The sequence below is a fragment of the Apodemus sylvaticus genome, chromosome 2 (genome assembly GCF_947179515.1).
Source record: "Apodemus sylvaticus chromosome 2, mApoSyl1.1, whole genome shotgun sequence".
Classification (NCBI taxonomy): domain Eukaryota; kingdom Metazoa; phylum Chordata; class Mammalia; order Rodentia; family Muridae; genus Apodemus; species Apodemus sylvaticus.
The window spans coordinates 165,590,616-165,614,237 of NC_067473.1; the positions used below are offsets into that span (position 1 = coordinate 165,590,616).

General features: G+C 41.2%; 1 pseudogene; it reads right to left on the reverse strand.

The window, feature by feature from the left end:
• Positions 1 to 3,308: 3,308 nt before the first annotated feature.
• Positions 3,309 to 22,572, reverse strand: LOC127678127 (killer cell lectin-like receptor subfamily B member 1A; annotated as a pseudogene).
• Between the last annotated feature and the right edge of the window lie 1,050 nt (positions 22,573 to 23,622).

The following is a 23,622-nucleotide window of genomic DNA, read 5'->3' on the forward strand; positions in this document are numbered from 1 at the left end:
GCTTGACTTTCCATGATGCTCATATGATTCTTACTAACAATTTACTTCCTGATGAACATAGGCGAATTTTGGAAGAGACAAGAATGCATGCAGACAAAATTCACCAAACAGACAGAACATATCCAATTGGATCTGATACAGTTCCTGACCAGGACCCTCAGTGGAATTACAATTCCACAGATGGTATTTTAGCCAGAGACAGTTTGTTACACGTCTTCTGGCCAGTCTTAGAAAAGCAGCTTTAAAGCTGGTAAATTTTGAAAAACTCCAAGAGGTTCTCAGAATCCATCTCAGTTTTTAGAATGCCTCACAAAGGCTTTGTTACAATACACTAATCTGGACCCCGAGAATCCAGAAGTTTCTCAAGTTGACCCCAGAGTTTTGGATATCCAGAATCCTTTCATTGCTAAACATCATTGTCTTATTGTCATCCAGTTACTGGACTCTACCAGTTCCTATTACAGGATTACCAGCCGCTGCCCACAGAAGAGCTACTGTCCATGGAGGTACCTGATATGAAAGCTTACCAAATGGGTCTCGATGGTGAAAGCCAGCTGTACCCCAAAATTAACTATGTCCCTAGATAGTAGGAAGCAGTTTAAGAGACATGGTGGCCTCATCCCCTTTCACCACCAGCTTTCCCCTCATCCTTTTGAATAACAAGAAGGGAGGAATGTTAGTACCAGGTCTTCCGACACCTGCAACATCACATAGGCAAGCACAGTGCAACCTATAGGCCTGTTCCTAAGGCAACAGCCACCATATATCCAGAGTTTACTGGGCCTACCTTTATCTGTGACTACGTCACCATCTGTATATATTTGAGTAGTGCCACCCTCTCTTTCTCTTTTTTCCTTTCTTTCTTCTGCCACCTTTGTTCCCCATTCCCAATAAAACCCCATGTGGAACTATTTGGCCTGGTGTGGTCTCTTTGTTGCAGCTGTGGCCCACATCCCTGCCACACATCTCTGCTGCCCCATGCGGTGCTGAGCAGGCAGTTAGCCAATGAACATAACAGCCACAATCAATTCTGGATGCAGGCAGAAATTGGAAGACTCCTATCCCAGGCTGCTCCTAGGCTCTTGTGTCATCAGAGTTTTCTCTGAGCAGCAGGGGTGGTCCTACCTGTGCTGTCTGGCCTCTCTGCCCTCCTGAGTAGTTAGCTACCTCTGCATGTCACTTGAATATGGTGCACTGTGCCAAAGGATGGTCCTTAGCTGGGACTGGAGGGCTTCTGCCAGAGGGCTCTGGGCATGGACCTCTGAGTGGAGGGTGTGGTTCTACATGTGCAGTCAGGCCTCTCTGCACTTCAGTGGTTAAGCTACCTCCCTGCGACACTTGGGTATGGTGTGCTGTGCCTGGGATTGTCACATTACTCAAAATATCTACAGATTCAAAGCAATCCTTATTAGAATATTAATAACATCTTCACAGAAATAGAAAATTTATTCAGAAATTTAAATGCAATATCAGAGGATTTTAAACATTAAAAGCAAAGTTGAAAGACACATGCTGCCTGATTTGAAAACATGTTAATAATATAGTATAATTAAAACAGTGTGGTAGTGTCATAGACACAAATAGACTGAAGGAAATAGCACAGAACCAAGAACATGAAGAACTTGTCATGTGTATATTCAAATTATCTTGACAACTAATGCAACTGGAAAAAATAGCCCCTTCAGTAAATAATGTTTAGAGAACAGGAGAGAGGAGAATGCACGGTTATTAAGTATAGTAAACACAAACATCATGTTGTAAACATTGAAGGCAGAGCTGAGAGACAACCTGAGGTCAGCCTTCCCCCTCTTTTATCTCTTCCACCCTTCAGGATCTTTCTTCAGCTCTTAGGATAATTTTCTTTGTGCTGATCTATTGAAGTCAATGACTCCCTTTCAACATTCCTTTGAGGCTTCCCAGGCCTTCTCCTACCAGCTCCTGAGGAGTTCTCTAACATTTCTTATTAATTTCCCAAACAATCCTATGGGAGAATCCTGTGGGTTTTTCTTTTCCTTATCTGAGAGTTAATACAGCAGGGGACTTGCTTGACTGACACTCTTCTGACTGAGCATGGTGGCTTCCAGGCTCACATGACTTCTGTCTAATCATAGTGTCATTTTGTCCTCAGAGTAAAGTGACAGATTTGCTGAGTTCACTTTGTATACTTCACTTCTCTACTGTACACCAACTTTATATGTTTAAAAATTTCTATATTTCATACATTTTCATTACATGTTAAATAATCCTAAATGTGTTTCAGCATTTTACTTTCTAATCTTATTTGTTCTGAGTAACAAGAAATACATTTTCCATATTGAATTGTGTGATTTGCTTAAGTTTTTTCAAGCAAGATTATTAAAACAATCCTCTATACCACTCCTGAAAACAACCCCACTGAAAGCTTTGTATAGAAATTTGATTGAATCCTATGTACTTTGCTTATGAAATGAATGAATATTCTGCTCTTGCTGTACAATCATGAACACTGTTAAAATGTATATCCTAACTCTGAAATTAAGCTTTCTCACTGCATTCATGGTTACCATGACAACTCACACAGGAAGAAAATGAGGTCCCTTGAACTGTGAATCAAGATGATTTTCCACTGTTTTTTATCTGTGAGATTTTGTTACAACAATGAAAACCGATTAATGCCTGTTTCTGTCACAGCTTCTCATATAATTATGTCTTTGATGACAATGGTTAAGCTGTAATGTAACCTGAGACTTTCTGGTCCTTTCTCTCAGCTGTCAAAGCTCCAAGCCAATACCTGCTCCTTTTCCTTGCACACTCACTCTTCCTCTGCTGGGTGTGACTGGGAAACCAGCCTCATAACACAGCATGGATCATCTGAACCACAGCATGAACAGTGCCATTTAAGAAACATTTTGAAACATTTATAAAGTGTAAGGGAGGAAAAAGAAAGAAGTTCTATGTACCTATAGGCTCTAGGTAGGAATTTTTAAAATGCAAATTCTGGGGATACCCAGGGGGCCCTACACCCTCTCAGAGAACAAGGGAGTCAGTCTGGGAAAGGATTATGGGAGGGTTGACATGGAGGGGGGCAGAGAGCAAGATGTAAAGTGATTAAGTAAAAAAAAATTAAATAAAAAATATGCACATCCTTTCCAAAGGAAGTAGTCTAGTCTCCACATACCTACATACGTACAACCTTATAAAAGGCTGGTATCTTTTCATACATGGAAATTTTCAACTTTGGAATCATATTTTCAGACTGTTCATATATCATTGGTAGAGCTCTACAGTGTTCTGATCTGAAATGAATATTCAAGTTGCTCCTCTCGTACTCACACATCAGAATTTAAAGTTGAGCCATTTATCCGCTTCCATTTCTTGTCTGTGGATATGTAATTTAATCCAATCCAAAATAAATAATTGTTTTCCTGTATTAAGTCCAGTATGAATCTCTACAATCAAAACAGAGGAGAGGACTTAACCCTGAGTCTATGTATTGGTGACTCATATTCTACAAGACTCCTGAAACCTATCCCAAGGGTTGCCTGTATCTGTCCATAACAGAGGCAATTCTTCCATCCTTTGAAAACTGTGCCCCATATTTATGATCCAAAGAATGCATACCTTACAAATGCAGTTATTGCCCACATGTCCAATTAGTCTCTCAAACTATGAGCTTCCATGATGTAAAGTCTCCACTTCGTTTGAAGAATGTGCACATGTCTCTATTTTATTGAACAGCTTACCAGTTTTTCTTGGTCTTGAATGAGCAGCAAAATGATTCCTTTCCTATCATAGTCATCTAGATCTTCCTTCCAAGTGTTAGAAAATAGAAAAACATCAATGTACTTATCTTGGTGTGAAAGCTAGTCTTGTGGGCACTTTAACTTAGCTGGACAATCTAAAGCAAGCGGAAAACATGATGTATTTCTACCCTGTTCTTGCTGCACCACAGCCAGTTACACACAGTAGTTGTTCTACTAGCACACACTTATTAACATGTGCAGGAACAAAATTACTATTATGGCATATTGAAGAAATATAAGTAACAAAGACTTGATTTATTTTTGTTTATATTAATTAACTTCAGACAAAATTAACTATTCAACATGTTTATTAAAACAATCAAACATTCCCTGTAGTGGTCTCAATAAGAATGGCCCCATTTCCTGAACTCTCTGAATTGAGAAGGAGGCATGGTGTATTTTTACTGTGTTCCTGCTGTGTGTATCCAGTTACACATAGCAGTTACTTTTATTCATATGTACAGGAACAAGACTACTGTTATAACATATCAAAAAACGTAAATAACAAGGAATACACTTGTTTCTATTAATTAACTTTAGACAAAGTTAACTGTTTGACACAGTGTTTTCGTAAGTTAATGATCAAGTGTACTCTCATCCTGAGGCAGTGTGGGCAAGTGGTTAAGATCTCAGGCTTCAAGATCACACAGTTTCAAAGATGTTACTAGACTTATCAACAACCAATCATAAGACCCTCAACAAGTTTCTATGCAGTACTTTTCTCTTACATAAGATATGGTTATATAGCATCTTCGCAGATGGCTGTCATAAGCCTTGGCTAATGTGACACCTGGTAAATATGGAGAAACAGCTATTATTCTTGCAAAATACAAGCCACAGAAATTACCTCTTGTTTTGTTCAGGTTCCCTTGAAAACACATGGAGAATTTTTTTCTACTGATGGTTTTTGTATTAAGACTCCCACTGGTAAATGAGAAAACACACAGAGAGGATTAATGCTTAAATGAATAGAGTAACAGGTGTGTTCCATTTCTCACTCTAGGAAACCAAGTTATTTCAACAAACCCGAACTTCTGGACTGAGAATAAAATGTAAGGAAATTAGGCTGAGGGAGGAGTGTAGAGAAAGAATATATAAACAAAGAAGAAAAACACAGAACACATAACATTCTCACCTCTGTTTAGTCAGATATTATCCAATGGCCTTACAGAGACTCTTAACTTACCCACACTCATCACCTGAATCCTCATCTTCAGAATGAGTATTAGTACACCCCTCCATGGAAGACAGCTTAGTGCCACTGGAGTTAAATAGACATGTTAAATAAACCAAACACTTAAGCCTTTTAGTTTGCTTTGTATTGCTTTTGTCACAAGTATAACTTATTTTTTTAGGTTCTGGGTGCATATGTATTGTGTGTGTGTGTTGGGATGTCATGGCTTGGAGTCAGCCTAGAACACACTCAGACATCAAATTCTCAACACAAAGGAGATGTATTATCCCAGAGGAACAAGATGGAGGATTGTCTCTGGATCAGGTAAGATAGCAGCAGGTGATTTTGCAAGAGTGGATTTTTAAAGAGAAAAAGGGGAAGTCTGTGCTAGGGTCAGTTTGGAAGTCCTGATTGGCATGTTAGTCAGGGTAGCCAATAATGGATTTTGATAACTGGACCTTGATGGACCTTAATGCTTTCGTAGCTGGACCTAGGTGATCAGCCTCAGGATGGAATCAGGCATAAGTAAGTGGCTAAATAAGGGAATGGACCTTGTGGGCTAACTTTAAAATATAATCTAATAGTTTAGCAAGGGAGAGCAACTGGAAAAGACCAAATCTGCTGACGCCATCTTTGGTATGCTTGGGTCTGTTAGAGAGCCCTTTGTGTACAATAGCCCCTAATGGGTCTCAGAGGAATTTGGAAGCATGAAAGAAATGTGAAATTTCTCACTGGGTATGGGACACTGTCCTGTACTCACTCAAGTCATTAACCCTCCCCCAGGCTCAAGGGGGCCAAATCATGTGAAGAGGCACCTAGATTTATGATGGAAGCAGAGGAAGGATTCTGAAGCACAAAATCTGGCCTCACCTAAGACATTCAGCCCAACCAGGGTCAAGACAAGAAGGATCAGCCCAGCACAGCTGAGTTTCAGGGCCAATTTGTGTGAACATGGGCACTGACAGGCATCTGTGAAGTTAAAAACCTTGTAACTCATTTAAGTCAGTTGAGGACATCTGGAATAACAGTTAAAGGTGGTTTCAACTAACAAGAACAATTGGATTCAAGCAGAGGGCTGGCTGCAGAAAGAAGCCTTTCTCCAATGTCTTAAAGCAGAATTCTATGAGAAGAATTCTCCATTGGGTTCAACTGTTTGCTTTGATAAAGCAGGACTGAAAAGATAATGCTTATGTACACATTATGCACAAGAGGCATTGGCTTAAGCAAACTTGATAGATGTGAAAATGGGATGACAGTCCCTGGGTGATGTCTAAAAGTAAATAGTATGTTCTGTTCCAGGAAGGGAGTCAAAGCATCTCTAAGGAGGATCTTCTTTTAATCAAAAGACATTTTGATGCTGTTTTGTGCTAATTGTGACTTTTAGTGCTAATGACATGATTCTTCCATTCACTGCTGTCTACAATGATATCCATTTTGGATCAAAGGTGTGGCATCCAAGGAGAAGCATCTCATGAGTTCAGACAGTGTTTTCAGTATTTCAGTTGTGTTAGTCCCTCCTTATTGGCTGAGTTCCAAACCCCCAGTAGATAGATGAACTGAAACTGCCTAGTACCAGACTCTATGTACATTACTACACACACACACACACACACACAAATACATATTATATAATGTAGCTGTAGCTTTCAGTGTTCTTTACTTAGAGTACTTTCACAAAATCTTTTTTTGTTGTGCTCTGTTCTCTGAGGTAGGGTTGCCCCTTAGTCCAGGCTGACTGCTAACTCTCTATGTGGCTGAAGATGACTTTGAGCCTTGGATTCTCCTGGTACCACCTCCCAAGTGATGGGATTATAGGTGTGCACCACCCACAAGATGTAGAGAATAAGAGACTATGAAGTACTTGGCCCTAAGTGGGACATCAGCATCTCATCCCATCCCTAACCGAGGCTCCACCATCATCACAAAAGAGGGGAGAGAATGACTGCAGAGCCAGTGATGGTGAATAACTACAATGAAACACCATCTTCTAGACACAGCAGGACAGTTGCACATATGAACTCATGCCATTTGTGGTAGCCTGAACAGAACCTTCAAAAGCTCAAGTCAGACAAAGTACTGGCATGGTGGGGGGATTTGGGCATGGAGTTCCATTGTCATCTGGGGGGTCCCTGACAGCTGATGGTTGCTAGGAGTGAGAGAGTTGGTTTTATTCGAGGATACAGTCCCTAAGAGGACATTTGTATTCCAGAACACGACCCTAAGCCCATGCACACAGTGGCAGCACTGACTATACTCAGTGGGAAAACAAAACCCAAACCTTTAGTTTCTCAAGTCTTGTCTTCCATGGTAGCAGCCATAAACAGGGAAAGTAAACACTTGCCTGAGCCTACAACACAGAACTAGCTCCATCAAATACCCCCTCTGATTAAAAAAACCCTCCACTTTTCCCAGATCCTATGTAAGCTTTATAATAAAGCTTTTTTGGTGATTTCTTTCTCAAGGCTCTTTTTCCTGATTAAAGAAAACAAATGTGTTAATTTAATAGTTTCTCACAAGCAGCCTTAAAGTTTTATAGTTTGTAGCCGCCCGCGGCCACATGCGAACCAGAATACCTGGAAGAGAATTCTGGGGGTAACGGGAAGGGGACGAAAGAGAAATGAGCCAAGAGGACAGTTGCCCATAGAGACTGACTTTACTATTATTTAGCCAATATTTATAGTCTTTGGAAAACCACCCACCCCCAAATGGCCGTGAATTCGTTGGATCTTCTTCTTGGTGGTTGCCTGCTTCCAGTCACTCAGTTTTCTGCTGGTCTCCAGGTGAAACTGCCCTGAGGCGGCCTTGGTAGTTAAGGTGAAAGTGGCTGTATTGTTCCCAAAGGAACAAGGGCCGGAGGGGAAGGGTGGAGGCTGTAGGCCAGGAATGTCTCAGCTAGAATAGGCCAGAGATAACTCAGGGGGAGGGGGGGTTGCCAGCCAGGAGGGTCACAGCTAAATGCTGTGGGGGGAAGGGACAATAGTTCTCCTGGGCATATACCCAGAGGATTCTCTAACATGTAATAAGGACACATACTCCACTGTGTTCATAGCAGCCTTATTTATAATAGCCAGAAGCTGGAAAGAAACCAAATGTCCCCCCAACAGAAGTATGAATACAGAAAGTGTGGTACATTTACACAATGGAATTCTACTCAGCTATTAAAAACAATGAATTCATGGAATTTTTTTTTCTCTATTATTTTTTTTATTCGATATAATTTATTTACATTTCAAATGATTTCCCCTTTTCTAGCCCCCCCCCCACTCCCCGAAAGTCCCGCAAACCCCCTTCTCTTCCCCTGTCCTCCCACCCACCCCTTCCCACTTCCCGGTTCTGGTTTTGCTGAATACTGTTTCACTGAGTCTTTCCAGAACCAGGGGCCACTCCTCCTTTCTTCTTGTATCTCATTTAATGTGTGGATTATGTTTTGGGTATTCCAGTTTTCTAGGTTAATATCCACTTATTAGTGACTGCATACCATGATTCACCTTTTGAGTCTGAGTTACCTCACTTAGTATGATATTCTCTAGCTCCATCCATTTGCCTAAGAATTTCATGAATTCATTGTTTCTAATGGCTGAATAGTACTCCATTGTGTAGATATACCACATTTTTTGCATCCACTCTTCTGTTGAGGGATACCTGGGTTCTTTCCAGCATCTGGCAATTACAAATAGGGCTGCTATGAACATAGTAGAACATGTATCCTTATTACATGGTGGGGAGTCTTCTGGGTATATGCCCAGGAGTGGTATAGCAGGATCTTCTGGAAGTAAGGTGCCCAGTTTTCGGAGGAACCGCCAGACTGATTTCCAGAGTGGTTGTACCAATTTGCAACCCTACCAGCAGTGGAGGAGTGTTCCTCTTTCTCCACGCCCTCTCCAACACCTGCTGTCTCCTGAATTTTTAATCTTAGCCATTCTAACTGGTGTAAGATGAAATCTTAGGGTTGTTTTGATTTGCATTTCCCTAATGACTAATGAAGTTGAGCATTTTTTAAGATGCTTCTCCACCATCCGAAGTTCTTCAGGCGAGAATTCTTTGTTTAACTCTGTACCCCATTTTTTAATAGGGTTGTTTGGTTTTCTGGAGTCTAACTTCTTGAGTTCTTTATATATATTGGATATTAGCCCTCTATCTGATGTAGGATTGGTGAAGATCTTTTCCCAATTTGTTGGTTGCCGATTTGTCCTCTTGATGGTGTCCTTTGCCTTACAGAAACTTTGTAATTTTATGAGGTCCCATTTGTCAATTCTTGCTCTTAGAGCATTCGCTATTGGTGTTCTGTGCAGAAACTTTCTCCCTGTGCCGATGTCCTCAAGGGTCTTCCCCAGTTTCTTTTCTATTAGCTTCAGAGTGTCTGGCTTTATGTGGAGGTCCTTGATCCATTTGGATTTGAGCTTAGTACAAGGAGACAAGGATGGATCAATTCGCATTCTTCTGCATGCTGACCTCCAGTTGAACCAGCACCATTTGTTGAAAAGGCTATCTTTTTTCCATTGGATGTTTTCAGCCTCTTTGTCGAGGATCAAGTGGCCATAGGTGTGTGGGTTCATTTCTGGATCTTCAATCCTGTTCCATTGATCCTCCTGCCTGTCACTGTACCAATACCATGCAGTTTTTAACACTATTGCTCTGTAGTATTGCTTGAGGTCAGGGATACTGATTCCCCCAGATTTCCTTTTGTTGCTGAGAATAGTTTTAGCTATCCTGGGTTTTTTGTTGTTCCAGATGAATTTGATAATTGCTCTTTCTAACTCTGTGAAGAATTGAGTTGGGATTTTGATGAGTATTGCATTGAATCTGTATAGTGCTTTAGGCAGAATGGCCATTTTAACTATATTGATTCTACCGATCCATGAGCATGGGAGGTTTTCCCATTTTTTGAGGTCTTCTTCCATTTCCTTCTTCAGAGTCTTGAAGTTCTTGTCATACAGATCTTTCACATGTTTGGTAAGAGTCACCCCAAGATACTTTATACTGTTTGTGGCTATTGTGAAGGGGGTCATTTCCCTAATTTCTTTCTCAGCCTGCTTATCCTTTGAGTATAGGAAGGCCACTGATTTGCTTGAGTTGATTTTATAACCTGCCACTTTGCTGAAGTTGTTTATCAGCTGTAGGAGCTCTCTAGTGGAGTTCTTTGGGTCACTTAGGTAGACGATCATGTCGTCTGCAAATAATGATAGTTTGACTTCTTCCTTTCCAATTTGTATCCCTTTGACCTCCTTATGTTGTCGAATTGCCCGAGCTAGTACCTCAAGTACAATATTGAAAAGATAAGGAGAAAGGGGGCAGCCTTGTCTGGTCCCTGATTTCAGTGGGATTGCTTCAAGTTTCTCTCCATTTAGTTTGATGCTGGCTACCGGTTTGCTGTATATTGCTTTTACTATGTTTAGGTATGGGCCTTGAATTCCTGTTCTCTCCAAGACTTTAAGCATGAAGGGATGCTGAATTTTTGTCAAATGCTTTTTCAGCATCCAATGAAATGACCATGTGGTTTTGTTCTTTGAGTCTGTTTATGTAGTGGATTGTATTGATGGATTTCCATATATTGAACCAACCCTGCATTCCCGGGATGAAGCCTACTTGATCATGGTGGATGATCATTTTGATGTGTTCTTGGATTCGGTTGGCAAGAATTTTATTGAGTATTTTTGCATCGATGTTCATAAGGGAAATTGGTCTGAAGTTTTCTTTCTTTGTTGGATCTTTGTGTGGCTTTGGTATCAGCGTAATTGTGGCTTCGTAGAAGGAATTGGGTAGTGTTTCTTCTGTTTCTATTTTGTGGAATAGTTTGAAAAGTATTGGTGTTAACTCTTCTTTGAAGGTCTGGTAGAATTCTGCACTGAAGCCATCTGGTCCTGTGCTTTTTTTGGTTGGAAGACTTTCTATGACTCCTTCTATTTCTTTAGGCATTATGGGACTGTTTAGATGGTCTAGTTGGTCCTGAGTTAATTTTGGTATTTGGTATCTGTCAAGGAAATTGTCCATTTCCTCCAGATTCTCCAGTTGTGTTGAGTATAGGCTCTTGTAGTAGGATCTGATGATTTTTTGGATTTCCTCAGTTTCCGTTGTTATATCTCCCTTTTCATTTCTAAGTTTGTTAATTTGGATACTTTCTCTGTGCCCTTTGGTCAGTCTGGCTAAGGGTTTATCTATCTTGTTGATTTTCTCAAAGAACCAGCTCCTGGTATTGTTGATTTTTTTGTATGGTTCTCTTTGTTTCTACTTGATTGATTTCGGCCCTGAGTTTGATGATTTCCTGCCTTCTACTCCTCCTGGGCGAAATAGCTTCTTTTTGTTCTAGGGCTTTCAGGTGTGTCATTAATCTGGTAATGTATGCTCTCTCCATTTTCTTTTTGGAGGCACTCAGGGCTATGAGTTTTCCTCTTAGCACTGCTTTCATTGTGTCCCATAGATTTGGGTATGTTGTGTTTTCATTTTCATTGTGTTCTAAAAAGTCTTTAATTTCTTTTTTTATTTCTTCCTTGACCAAGGTATCATTGAGTAGAGGATTGTTCAGTTTCCACGTGTATGTGGGCATTCTGTTGTATCTGTTGCTATTGAAGACCACTTTTACTCCATAGTGATCAGATAGGAGGCATGGGATTAGTTCGATCTTCTTATATTTGTTGAGGTCTGTCTTGTGACCAATTATATGGTCGATTTTGGAGAAGGTACCATGAGGTGCTGAGAAAAAGGTATATTCTTTTGTTTTAGGATAGAATGTTCTATATATATCTGTTAATTCTAATTGGTCCAAAGCTTCAATTAGTTTCATTGTGTCCCTGTTTAGTTTCTGTTTTCCTGATCGGTCCATTGAGGAAAGTGCAGTGTTGAAGTCACCCACAATTATTGTGTTAGGTGCAATGTGTGCTTTTAGTTTTAATAAAGTTTCTTTTACGAAAGAGGGTGCCTTTGCATTTGGGGCATAGATGTTCAGGATTGACAGTTCTTCTTTTTGTATTTTTCCTTTGACCAGCAAGAAGTGTCCCTCAGGGTCTCTTTTGATGACTTTGGGTTGAAAGTCAATTTTATCTGATATTAAAATGGCTACTCCAGCTTGTTTCCTGAGACCATTTGCTTGTAAAATTGTCTTCCAGACTTTTACTCTAAGGTAGTGTTTGTCTTTGACCCTGAGGTGTGTTTCCTGTAAGCAGCAAAATGTAAGGTCCTGTTTACGTATCCATTCAGTTAGTCTGTGTCTTTTTATTGGGGCATTAAGTCCATTGATGTTAAGAGATATTAAGGAATAGTGATTGTTACTTCCTATCATTTTTGACGTTATTTTTTAAATTTGAATGCTTAACTTCTTTTGGGTTTGATGAAGGGTTACTATCTTGTTTTTTCCAGGCCCGGGTTTGTGGATAGATATTGGGTAAACTTGGTTTTGTCATGAAATATCTTAGTTTCTCCATCTATGGTGATTGAGAGTTTTGCTGGATATAGTAGTTTTGGTTGGCATTTGTGTTCTCTTAGAGTCTGCATGAGATCTGCCCAGGACCTTCTAGCCTTCATAGTCTCAGGTGAAAAGTCTGCTGTGATTCTGATAGGTCTTCCTTTATATGTTACTTGGCCTTTTTCTCTTACTGCCTTTAGTATTCTTTCTTTGTTTAGAACATTTGGTGTTTTGATTATTATGTGACGGGAAGTATTTCTGTTCTGGTCCAGTCTGTTTGGAGTTCTGTAGGCTTCTTGTATATTCATGGGCATCTCTCTCTTAGGTTAGGGAAGTTTTCTTCCATAATTTTATTGAAGATGTTTGCTGGCCCTTTAAGTTGTAAATCTTCACTCTCATCTATGCCTATAATCCTTAGGTTTGGTCTTCTCATTGTGTCCTGGATTTCCTGGATATTTTGGGTTACAAGCTTTTTGCATTTTGCATTTTCTTTAACTGTTGAGTCCATGGTTTCTATGGAATCTTCAGCATCTGAGATTCTTTCTTCTATCTCTTGTATTCTGTTGTTGATATTTGCATCTCTGTCCCCCGATTTCTTCCCAAGGCTTTCTATCTCCAAAGTTGTCTCCCTTTGAGTTTTCTTAGTTGTTTCTACTTCTGATTCTAGATCCTGGATGGTTTTGCTTAGCTCCTTCACTTGCATGTTTGTGTTTTCCTGTAATTCTTTAAGAGATTTTTGTGTTTCGTCTTTCATGACCTCAGCCTGTTGACCAAAGTTCTCCTGTATTTCTTTAAGAGATTTTTGTATTTCGTCTTTCATGATCTCAGCCTGTTGACCAAAGTTCTCCTGTATTTCTTTAAGTGTTTTTTGCATTTCCTCCTTGTTGGCTTTTGTATTCTCCTGGATTTCTTTCAATGATTTTTGTGTTTCCCTTGCAAGGGCTTCTAACTTTTGATCCATTTTCTCCTGAATTTCTTTATGTATGTCCTTCATGTGTTCCTGTACCAGCATCATGACCAGTGATTTTAAATCCAAATCTTGTTTTACTGGTGTGATGGGGTATCCAGGACATGTTAGTAGAGGAGAATTGGGTTCAGATGTTGCCATATTGCCTTGATTTCTGTTAGTGACGTTCCTGCGTTTGCCTTTTGCCATCTAGTTCTCACTGGTGTTAGTTTATCTTGTCAGTGCTGGACTCACCAGTGCAAGCTGCCCCTTCCCAGTTGGCCTCTGGTGCACAGCTTACCTCCTGCACTGCTTGTAGACAGTGTGCTGCTGCCCAGGCTGTTCCTATCCCAAAGCAGGCACCCGAAGGCTCCCGCTGGGGCCTGCTGGATTCACTGGAGCACACTGACTTCTCCCAGCTGGCTGCCCGGAAGCCCAGCTAGCCACTTGCAGGACTTGGAGATGTAATGCTGCCGCCCAGACTGATCTGGATCCGGAAGCGGAGAGAGTAGAGCTAAGGGCTTCTGCCTGAGGCCTTGCCCCAGATTGTGTCTGTGGACCAGATGGGGCCTGTGTGCACCCCCAGGGAGTGCCGACAGTGTATGCTACTGTGACCTCCCCTGTGTTCCGCTCACTCCGCTGGGCAGCCGCTCCGCCAACCGGGCTGTCGCACACAAGGTTAGCCTGGCCGCCCAGTCCCTGAGTCCAGGCAAAAGCCTGGGAGGCCAAGGTCCGAGCAAAGTTCCCCTAGGGCTATGACTGTTAATTGGGTCTGCCAGGTGACTAGGATGGCGGGCAGGCGTGCGCGCCCGCGCTCCCTGAAAGCGCCGGGAGAGTCTGCTTTGCTAACAATCGCCTGGGCGGGTTGACTCACAGATGGCCCACCAAGCCGCCCAGTTCTTGGGGTCAGTCCTGTGCCTTTTGGGGCCTGGACCCCCGCTTTGTTAGCCTTAGGCTATGCCTGTTACAGGTCTGCCCGCCTGAGCTCTCTGTCGTCCTGCAGACAAAATGGCAGCGGCGCGCTCACAGGCCTGGGCAAAAAACCTCCTGGCTGGGTTGGCACCCCGATGGCCCCCCGACCCGCCCAGGGCCTGGGTGCAGGCCAACGCCCGTCGGGCTCAGACCACCGCGGTGTTGGCCTCGGATTATGTTTGTGTACCTCAGTCTGTCCGTTCCCCGGAGTCCGGAACCAAGATAGATGCACCTCTCCTGACTGGTGGGAGGCCGAGTTCTGAAGTGGCCTCCGTGCAGGAAAGGCGCCGCACAACTGCAGCTGCTTGCTGCCCGGCTGGTCAGCGAAGGTCAGTGGTCGTGGGCGCAGGGCCTAACTGGTCCCTGTGATGCCTTGGTTCCACTGCTGATGGCCCTTCAGCTGGAGCAGCCACTGCTGCCGCTGCTGCCGCTGCTGCCGCCGCCGCCGCCCTATTGATCGAATTCATGGAATTTTTAAGCAAATGGATGGAACTAGAAAATATCCTGAGTGAGTTGACTCAATCACAAAAGAACACACAAGGTATTGTAAGTGGATATTAGCCCAGAAGCTCAGAATACCCAAGACACAATTCACAGACCAAATGAAGCTCAAGAAGAAGGAAGAACAAAGTATGCGTACTCTGGTCCTTCTCAGAATGGGGAACAAAATACCCATGGGAGGAACTACAGAGACAAAGTGTGGAGCAGAGACTAAAGAAACGACCATCCAGAAACTGCCCCTCCTAGGGATCTATCCCATATACAGTTACAAAACCCAGACACTATTGTGGATGCCAACAAGTGATTACTGACAGGATCCTGATATAGCTGTCATCTGGGAGGCTCTGCTAGTACATCACAAATACAGAGGGGGACACTCTCAGCCAACCATTGAACTGAGCACAGGGTCCCCAATGTAGGAGCTAGAGAAAGGACTCAAGGAGCTGAAGGGATCTTCAGGGCCATAGGAGGAACAACAATTTGAACCACTCAGTACCCGCAGAGCTCCCAGGGATGAAACCACCAACCAAAGAGTACATGGAGGGGGGGACCCATGGCTCCAGATGCATTTGCTGCACAAGATGGCCTTGTTGGACATCAAAGGGAGGGGAGGCCCTTGATTCTGAGAAGACTAGATGCCCCAGTATAGAGGAATGCCAGGACAGGGAAGTGGGAGTTGGTGGATTGGTGAACGTGGGGAGGGGGAATAGGTTAGGGCATTTTCTGGGGGGGGGGGCAGGAAAGGGTCAACATTTGAAATGTAAATAAAGAATATATCTAATAAAAACACACAATTATAATAATTAGCACCCGGGTTTGTTTTATCAGTCAATACAAATGTGTTTTGTTTTGAGAAGATGATTAAAATGAGTTTTGCTCATGTACCTCCTCAGACAATTGGTGTTTTATTTTTACTTTTCACTCAATTATTTCAACACTACTTGTGTGTTTCTTCCTTCGACTCAATTCTTTTGAATACTGACTGAGTAAGTTAGTTAATATGCACATGGAAGCTAAACAACTCAATCTACTCTGTGAAGTGTGATATTAGGCTGGAATTACCAGCATAAGAAGACTATATGATGATGGCAAATAAACCATTTCAATCTCTTAGACTCAGTAAATCCATTTTTCAAGACAATTAAGTTTATGCTTATCTCAGATAATCTTGACTGGGGACTTTTTTTGCTTGTTTCTTGAGACAGAGGCTCACTCTGCTATCCCAGGCTGGGCATGAACACATGACAAAGCTCCTGCCTGAACCTCCTGAATGCTGGATTTATAGCATGTGAGCCACCATGCCCATTTACGTCACCACTTAACAGATTATAGGCTCCTTTCCTGTCTTAAGATGGTGTCTAACTATAGGCCTGGGGAGCAGAGCGGACCCCTGTACCTGTAGAGGGAGGCAACTCAGCTAGGGGGATAGAGTCGTTGATCAGTTCTTGATCCTGTGGGGCAGAGGCCCTAGTACCTGAGGAGGAAGCCCAGGCAGGCAGGGGAGTTCTTGTTCCTTTATGTCTGCTGGGAATGCTGTGAGGCCTGTTCCACTGCTTCCATCACAGAGGGTTTTGATACAAAAAAGAGAGCCCATGATTTTAAAGCTTTATTATAAAAAAGTAGGGGAAAGAAAAGAGATAGAAAAGTAAAGAGAAAAGAAGGGATAGAGAGGTGAGAGTTGGCCATGACCACGTGGAAAGAGGCTGAAAGAAAGAAGAGAGGGTAAGAGAGAAGGACAAAAGAGAGGAGAGAGAGAGAGAGAGAGAGAGAGAGAGAGAGAGAGAGAGAGAGAGAGAGAGAGCATGGTGGGGTCATGCAGCCCCTCTTATAGTGAGCCAGGCTACCTGACTGCAACCAAGTGACTGTGGGGGTGGAGTTCAGGCAGAACACTAGGGGCCTGGGGTGTGGCCCTATCTGACTGATGGCCACAGGGTTATGTCCAACATGTACTCTCAGGATTTTCTGCAGTTCTGACACATTTACAAGTATATTAAGATGTTTGAATGCTATAGAAGAACATTTAATCATTACAGATCACTCCAAGTGTCCAAGGTTGCATCGGACAGCTCTGAGACTGGCCAGCACTGGAGTGGTTTTCTTGGTGGCCACAGTAATAGGACTAGTCGCCCACAGTGAATACTTTGAAAGCTAACTGCCCGGATATGGAGACCAAAGTATTTCCTGAGGAACTACCTTGGCTTTCTCCAAAGTTACAGAGCTGCTTTACATGGTACCCTACACAGTTCCTATCATTATTTTACTTCTGTTGACATGAAATGGCCCAATTGTGATCACTAATGGTATCCTATGTATATGACAATTTGTAAATCTACCCTGCCTTAATTTTAACTAATCAGTAAATATGTAAATTTGGTCATAACTCTTCTAGGAGATCAAGTTACAGATTTTAGTGAGAGAACTCAAGTTTTATGGAAACCTGCCTCATCCTTTAAGTATATTACAAAGTTTGATGGTTTGATGTTTGAGACAAAACTTATCAGCTGGTTGAAAAGTTAGGTCCAAATTAGATTTAAGATCTATTGCTGAAATCAAAAGCACACAAATGAATTAGGAATTGTGGTAAATGTGGTAAACATATAGTATGTTTAAGTCGCAAGAGAACCCTAAGAGTTTGTGAAGTGATTTCCTTTTGGTATATATTAGGACACTGATCAGTTTAATGATCCTATGACTAGCTTAAGCTCACATAAAATTCTGATCTACCACATTAGGAGATTTTAATAAATATAAAGAAAAGTTAACTGACTGTCTTAATCTTTAATATAGGCAAAGAAAAGTTTTATTTATCTTGATTCAATATAATGTTATTTTGTGCCATTATAAAAGTCTTGGTAAGGAGAAACCTCATTTCTCAATTCACATGTCCTTTGTAAAAGGAGATATTATTGACCAGATCCCTTCCTGACAAGTGGTTTGTTTATCCAGTAGCAATTTTATTAAAACAAAGGGGCGTAGGCTTGCATGTACAGAAATATAATTAACATTATGATTTTTTACTTCTCAGTAAGTCATCTGAGCATATATTCCTCAAGTCATAAGCATAATGAGGGGATACTTGGTAATAACTTATCCAGATATAGCTGTATGGATAAACAACAGGATAGAATGAACTCCACAGGTAAGTGGCTCACGACACTGCACTTTGAGAAGGGAAATCTCCTATATCCTTTCAGCTTTTGATATTAGAATCAAGAAAATTAAGCAGGCAAAAGACAAATTCACAAAAGTTCTAAGAGTGCACATGGGAGCTATCAAAAGAAGGGACTAGCTCGCTAACTGCCTGCCCTTGCTTCCTGAGACTGGGGGAGGAAGAAAACTCCTTATTTTATTTAATTTAAAAACAAGTTTGTGGCATGTATATATGTGTTTGTGGATGCATGTGCTGAGGTGTGCTTGAGGAGGTCTGAACCTGTGGGAATTTTTCTTTTTTTGAGATTGGCAGACTTAGTGACAGGCTCTGTCACCCACTGAGGCATGTTTGCTGCTCCCCTAAACCCTTTATGACAGCTACAGATTTATTCCGTATTCAAAAGACTGAGGCAGGAGAATCACCAAATGTTCTGTGCCAGCCTGAAATACACAGGGAGATCTTGTCTCACAAACAAAAACAAGACCAACAAATACATTTCTGCATTTCTTTAAGAACAGAGTCCCAGTCTCAATGGCTAGCTTTTGTGAGAAGTTATGTAAAATTTTTGTAGATTACATTTTATATTAATCCTCTTTGATATATGTACCAAGACTTCGAAAATATTTGTGAATAATTAAAATAATTAAAATAATTTATATGATAAAAGTATCTAAAATGAATGTATTTGCAGTTTAAAGAATACGAATTTCAGTTAAAACACTTATACTCATTTCTTTTATCTGAGTGCTCTATCTGCATGTACACCTGCGTGCCAGTAGAGGGCATCAGATCCCATTACAGATGGTTGTGAGCCACCATGTGGTTGCGGGGAATTGAATTTAGGATCTGGAAGAGCAGGCAATGCTCTTAACAGCTGAGACATCTCTCAGGTCCCTATTCCTATTTCTTAATATTGGTTTATTTTAGTGTGATTGTTTTCTTCTCATGGAGATAAATCTAGTGGCTTCTGAAGCTTCACAATTGTATGAGGCTCCAGCAGTGTTTGGGAGGAGACATATTTTTCTGTATTGAAAGAGAATTTTGAAACATAACTGTTTCCTCACCGCTTTTCATCCCACGTGTCTCCTTTTAAATGCTTGTGGGTCATGACTTCAAAACCTCAAAGACTGTGTCTATTGTAAAAAGATTAAAATATTTTTTAAAGAAGTCTACTCTTAAAAATTATTCTTTTGGGGCTGGCCCCATGGTTCAGCAGGTAAGACAATCGTCACATAGTCTTACAAACTAAGTCCCATCCCTGAGATCCACATGGTGAATGTGGGAACCAACTCCTCCATATGTGGGTTGTGGAGTATGTGTGCATGCAAGCACACACACACACACACACACACACACACTAAATAAGTAAATAAAGATTGAAATTATCATATTATTCATATCATATTTATCATATCATATTATTCAGATGGTAGACGAGACACTTTATCCTCTGACCACTGCTTTGGAACAGTTTGTTAAGGACAGACAGGGACCATGAATCAGGGATCAGCTTCTGGGAGTATTTACCCTTTGGTGCCTTGGAAGCCCTTGTTGATCTCTTCTGCAGTCTGTCTAAATTCATCAATGTTGCTTTAATTTTCTCCCCACCCACCACTGATCAGCTGTGAGACCCTGCATCAGCTAGACTTCAGTTTCTCTGTATTTTATTAACTTTATCTTTACTGCCTTTATTTACACAATGAGGAATATGAGGTTATTAAGTTTAAACCTGTCTTGAGTTTTGGTAAGGAAAACATTTCATATACTCTCAGGCTTTCGGAATTTGGGAAAGACTTCATATATAGTAGTCATTCCATGAATACTAACTGTGAGTGTGTTAGTACTTGCCTCTTCTAAGGACTGCTTATTAGCAGGAAAGCAGGGAGGCAGTCTCATTACTCTCTTGTTTTTTAAAATATCTACTCTTATTTTATTTGTATGAATTTTTTTGCCTACATGCCTATGCACCACATGAGTGTAGTGTCTACATAGGCCGTAAAGGGTATTGGATCCCCTCCCCTGGAACTGGAGTTACAGCTGACACATGGGTGGTGGGCACTGAATCTGGGTCCTCTGCAGGAGCAGCAAGTGTTCTCCTTTAACTGCTGAGCCATCTCTGTGGGGACATTTTTTTTTCTTTTAAGGGTTAAAACTTAATGCAACAATTGCTTTTGGTCTTAAAACTTCTTTCTTATTTCTATTCCTTCCCATATTGGTTTTCTTTTTTCCTTCTAGGATAATCCTGTCCTGATTATTGGTTGCAGAAACAAGGGAAATGCTACAAGTTTTACACAAACTTTAAGTCCTGGGTTAATAGTGAAATATCCTCTGCAGTAAAGAAATCACATCTCTTGATGACCAAAGACAAGGCAGAATTGGTAAGAGTTGATCTGATGAAATCCCTTCTAAACAGGAAGATGTGGGTGCATTTCATGTAATGTAATTATTCTGCTGTTAATTACTGTCATTTGTTGAATGCCTATCACATGCTAGGCACCATGCCATGCAATTCACACCTATCATCTCATTTAGCCCTAGGATTAAACTTGTGAGACAGAATTTTCCCATAGCCTCAGGGCATATTACACAGTTTCTTCAGGGGCATAAGCTGGTTGTGTGTCTGTACTGTACTGGTACGTGGTGAAGTCAGGTTCTTAGAAAAATTTATTATCAATAATGTCCTCCTACTTGGAGGATGAGAGGAGTTGTGAGTGACAAATCAAAACTTTCCCAATTTAGCTAGATATGCAAGTGTTCACCTACAATCCCAGCATTTGAGAAACTGTGGCAAAAGGATGAGGTAGGTAAGCTAGCCTGCTATATACAGTGAAAGAGAACCTGTCTCAAAAACTTGTAATGAAATAAATAAAATACAAAACACTGCCAATTCCTGCCGGTATGTCTAGAATCTTGGTCAGCAGGAAGATTGTTTTTAGTCAAAATAGGTGTATAGTTTGGGGTCACCTGTCTTTTCTTTTGGTTCCCTCCCTCTCTTCCCCATCCCTCCTTCTTTCCCTCCCCCATCCCTCCCTCCCTCCCAAATTATGTAATATTGCTCTGTCTGCCTGTACACCTACATGCCAGAAGAGGGCGTCAGATCCCCTTAATGATGCTGTGACCCACCATGTGGCTCCTGGGAATTGAACTCAGGATCTCTGGAAGAGCAGCCAGTGCTCTTAACTGAGCCATTTGGTCTTCTTTGTACAATTTTGTAGACTGCTATTTGTATCCACCTCAATTCTATCAAATAATGTAGAGGAGAGTCACACAGTTGGGAAAAATCTCAAAATATAGATTTCTTCTCCTAAATAAACAGAAGACTTCTTATAACTTTCCTGGCTGGAAAGATGAGCACCAAAATCTTTTTAGGTTTGGACAAAAGAAATCAGAAGTGTTTTTGTAGCTGACTCTCAGCTGCTTTCCTCTGGGTCTCCTTTCTCTGGATTTCATCCAGAGTAAAATAAATGATGGAATGTACTTTTGCATTGCATTGAACACCACAGACCCACAGAAAACATGGACCTGGCTGGATGGCACACCTTTACATCCACAGTTGTATTTGGTATTTGTATATGACTAGGGAAATGTTAGACATTCATAGACCACCCCCTACTGGTTGCTCTGGGGAACTTCAAGTGGTCTGATTGCGGGATGGAAGAGTTTGATATCTATCAATATGTGAAGGTTCATAAAAACTGTCTTAGAGAACCACAGGATCTTAAAATAATGTATGGCCTTGTTTAGGATTTCACTTAATTTAATAATGCAGGAATTAGGGATGGAAAATTATAATCAAGGTAACCTCGTTTGCATTCTATTGCAGTGATAAGCACCACGAACAAAAGCAACTTGAGGAAGATAGGGTTGATTTAGGCTACACTTCTCAACCAAATCCATCACTGAGAGAAGCCAAGGGAGGAATTCAATCAAGAAAGGCAGGAATTGAAGCAGTCAGTAGCCATGGAGAAATGGCACTTACTGGCATGTTCTCTGTGGTTTGCTCAGCTATCTTTTGTATACACCCCAGAAACACTTGGCCAGGGATGGCACCACCCACAGGGGGCTAAATCTTCTTCCATCAGTTATCAATCAGGAAAATGATCCATGGACAGGGTCGTGGGCCATTCTGACGGAGGCAGGTTTTCTGTTGAGGTTCCCTCTTCCCAAGTTCATCAAGTTGACAAGATTAGCTACCACAGTCATGAAATTGTGTTGACACTTATTTATCTAAGACAGATAAGATCAGTCGCAACATTGTAGAACAGAGGTATAGGGGACGTTTCTCACTTAGCTCAGCCCTTAGCTCTGTCTGGAGTTGGTATTTCCATCTTTTACATGCTCACAATATACTAAAGACTGGGCTTATGCTTAAGTTATTGTTATTACCTTTAGAATCAAATTTTTTCATAGCAATGAGGGAAGGTGTTTTATTTGCAAAATATGTATTTACTTATATTTATGCATGTGTGTATGCATGTGTGTATGCATGTGTTTATATGTATGTGTGTGTGTGTGTGTGTGTGTGTGTGTGATGTGTACATACATACTACAGTGGCCATGTGCAGAGGGCACCTTTTGAGAGTTCTTTGTCTTACCTTGTTGACACGGGTCTCTTTCATTGATTCTGTTGTGCTGCACAGCAGCCATGGTAGCTGGCTCTGGTTTGAAATGTTCATTCCCTATCTGAATCCCAGAATATCTGAAGTCTCTGCCTTGGAGAAGAAGGAAAATACAAAGCATTTGGCAGAGCGTGGGTATCTGGTTTGGAGTCCTGCCCTAAAAGGAGTACCTAATTTGTGGCCTTTTCCTCTGCAGATTTCAAGTCATGGGCCGGGGTGGAAAAGGTGCCTGCACTCTGATAACATGGAGGCGTGTTTTTCCAAGAAGTGTTACATTCAGAATTATTGGATTTGTCAATATACAGGGGACAGTATTTGAATAATCATAGGTATTTCTCTTACTAGAAAAGAATCAGCTGCTATGGAATTTTTTATTTTCCCAGACAAAGTCTCACTATGAAGCCCTGGCTGTCCTGGAACTCATATAGAGTAGGCTGGCCTCCAATTCAGAGATCCTCCAGTCTCTGTCTCTAAAGAGTATTGTGATTCTAATTATATGTAAATATGTATCTATGTAAACACCCAGTCAGTCTTAGCTGGGCTCTTAGGCCACCCCTCTGACTGGAAAGGTATCCAATTATCTATTCTTGACAGTGGCTACTTAAAAGGAAACTTTCTATACTCAGTACCTCCCCTGACCCCTTGCAAAAGATCTCATTTTATTTTAAGAATAAAAAGAGACACCATTAGATTACTCTTGAACTGTCTACACAACTAGCTGCTTATTACCGCTTCCTGAGCTTATTGTGAATAAAACCATCTCTTTTCTTGCTAAATTAAATCTCCTTGTCTGTAGCTTAGATTTCAGCCTTTTAAAATTTTCCAAGGTGATCTCTTTGACTTTCTCACTCCTCCTTTCTATCATGACCAAATCTGAAGGAACTACTAAAAAATGTTTCTGGGCTGGAGAGATTAAAAGGTTAAAAGCACTGACTATTCTTCCAGAGGTCCTGAGTTCAATTCCCAGCAACCACATGGTGGCTCACAATCTTCTGTAATGGGATCTGATGCCCTCTTCTCATATGTCTGAAGACAACTACAGTGTACTCATATACATTACATAAATAATAAATGATTA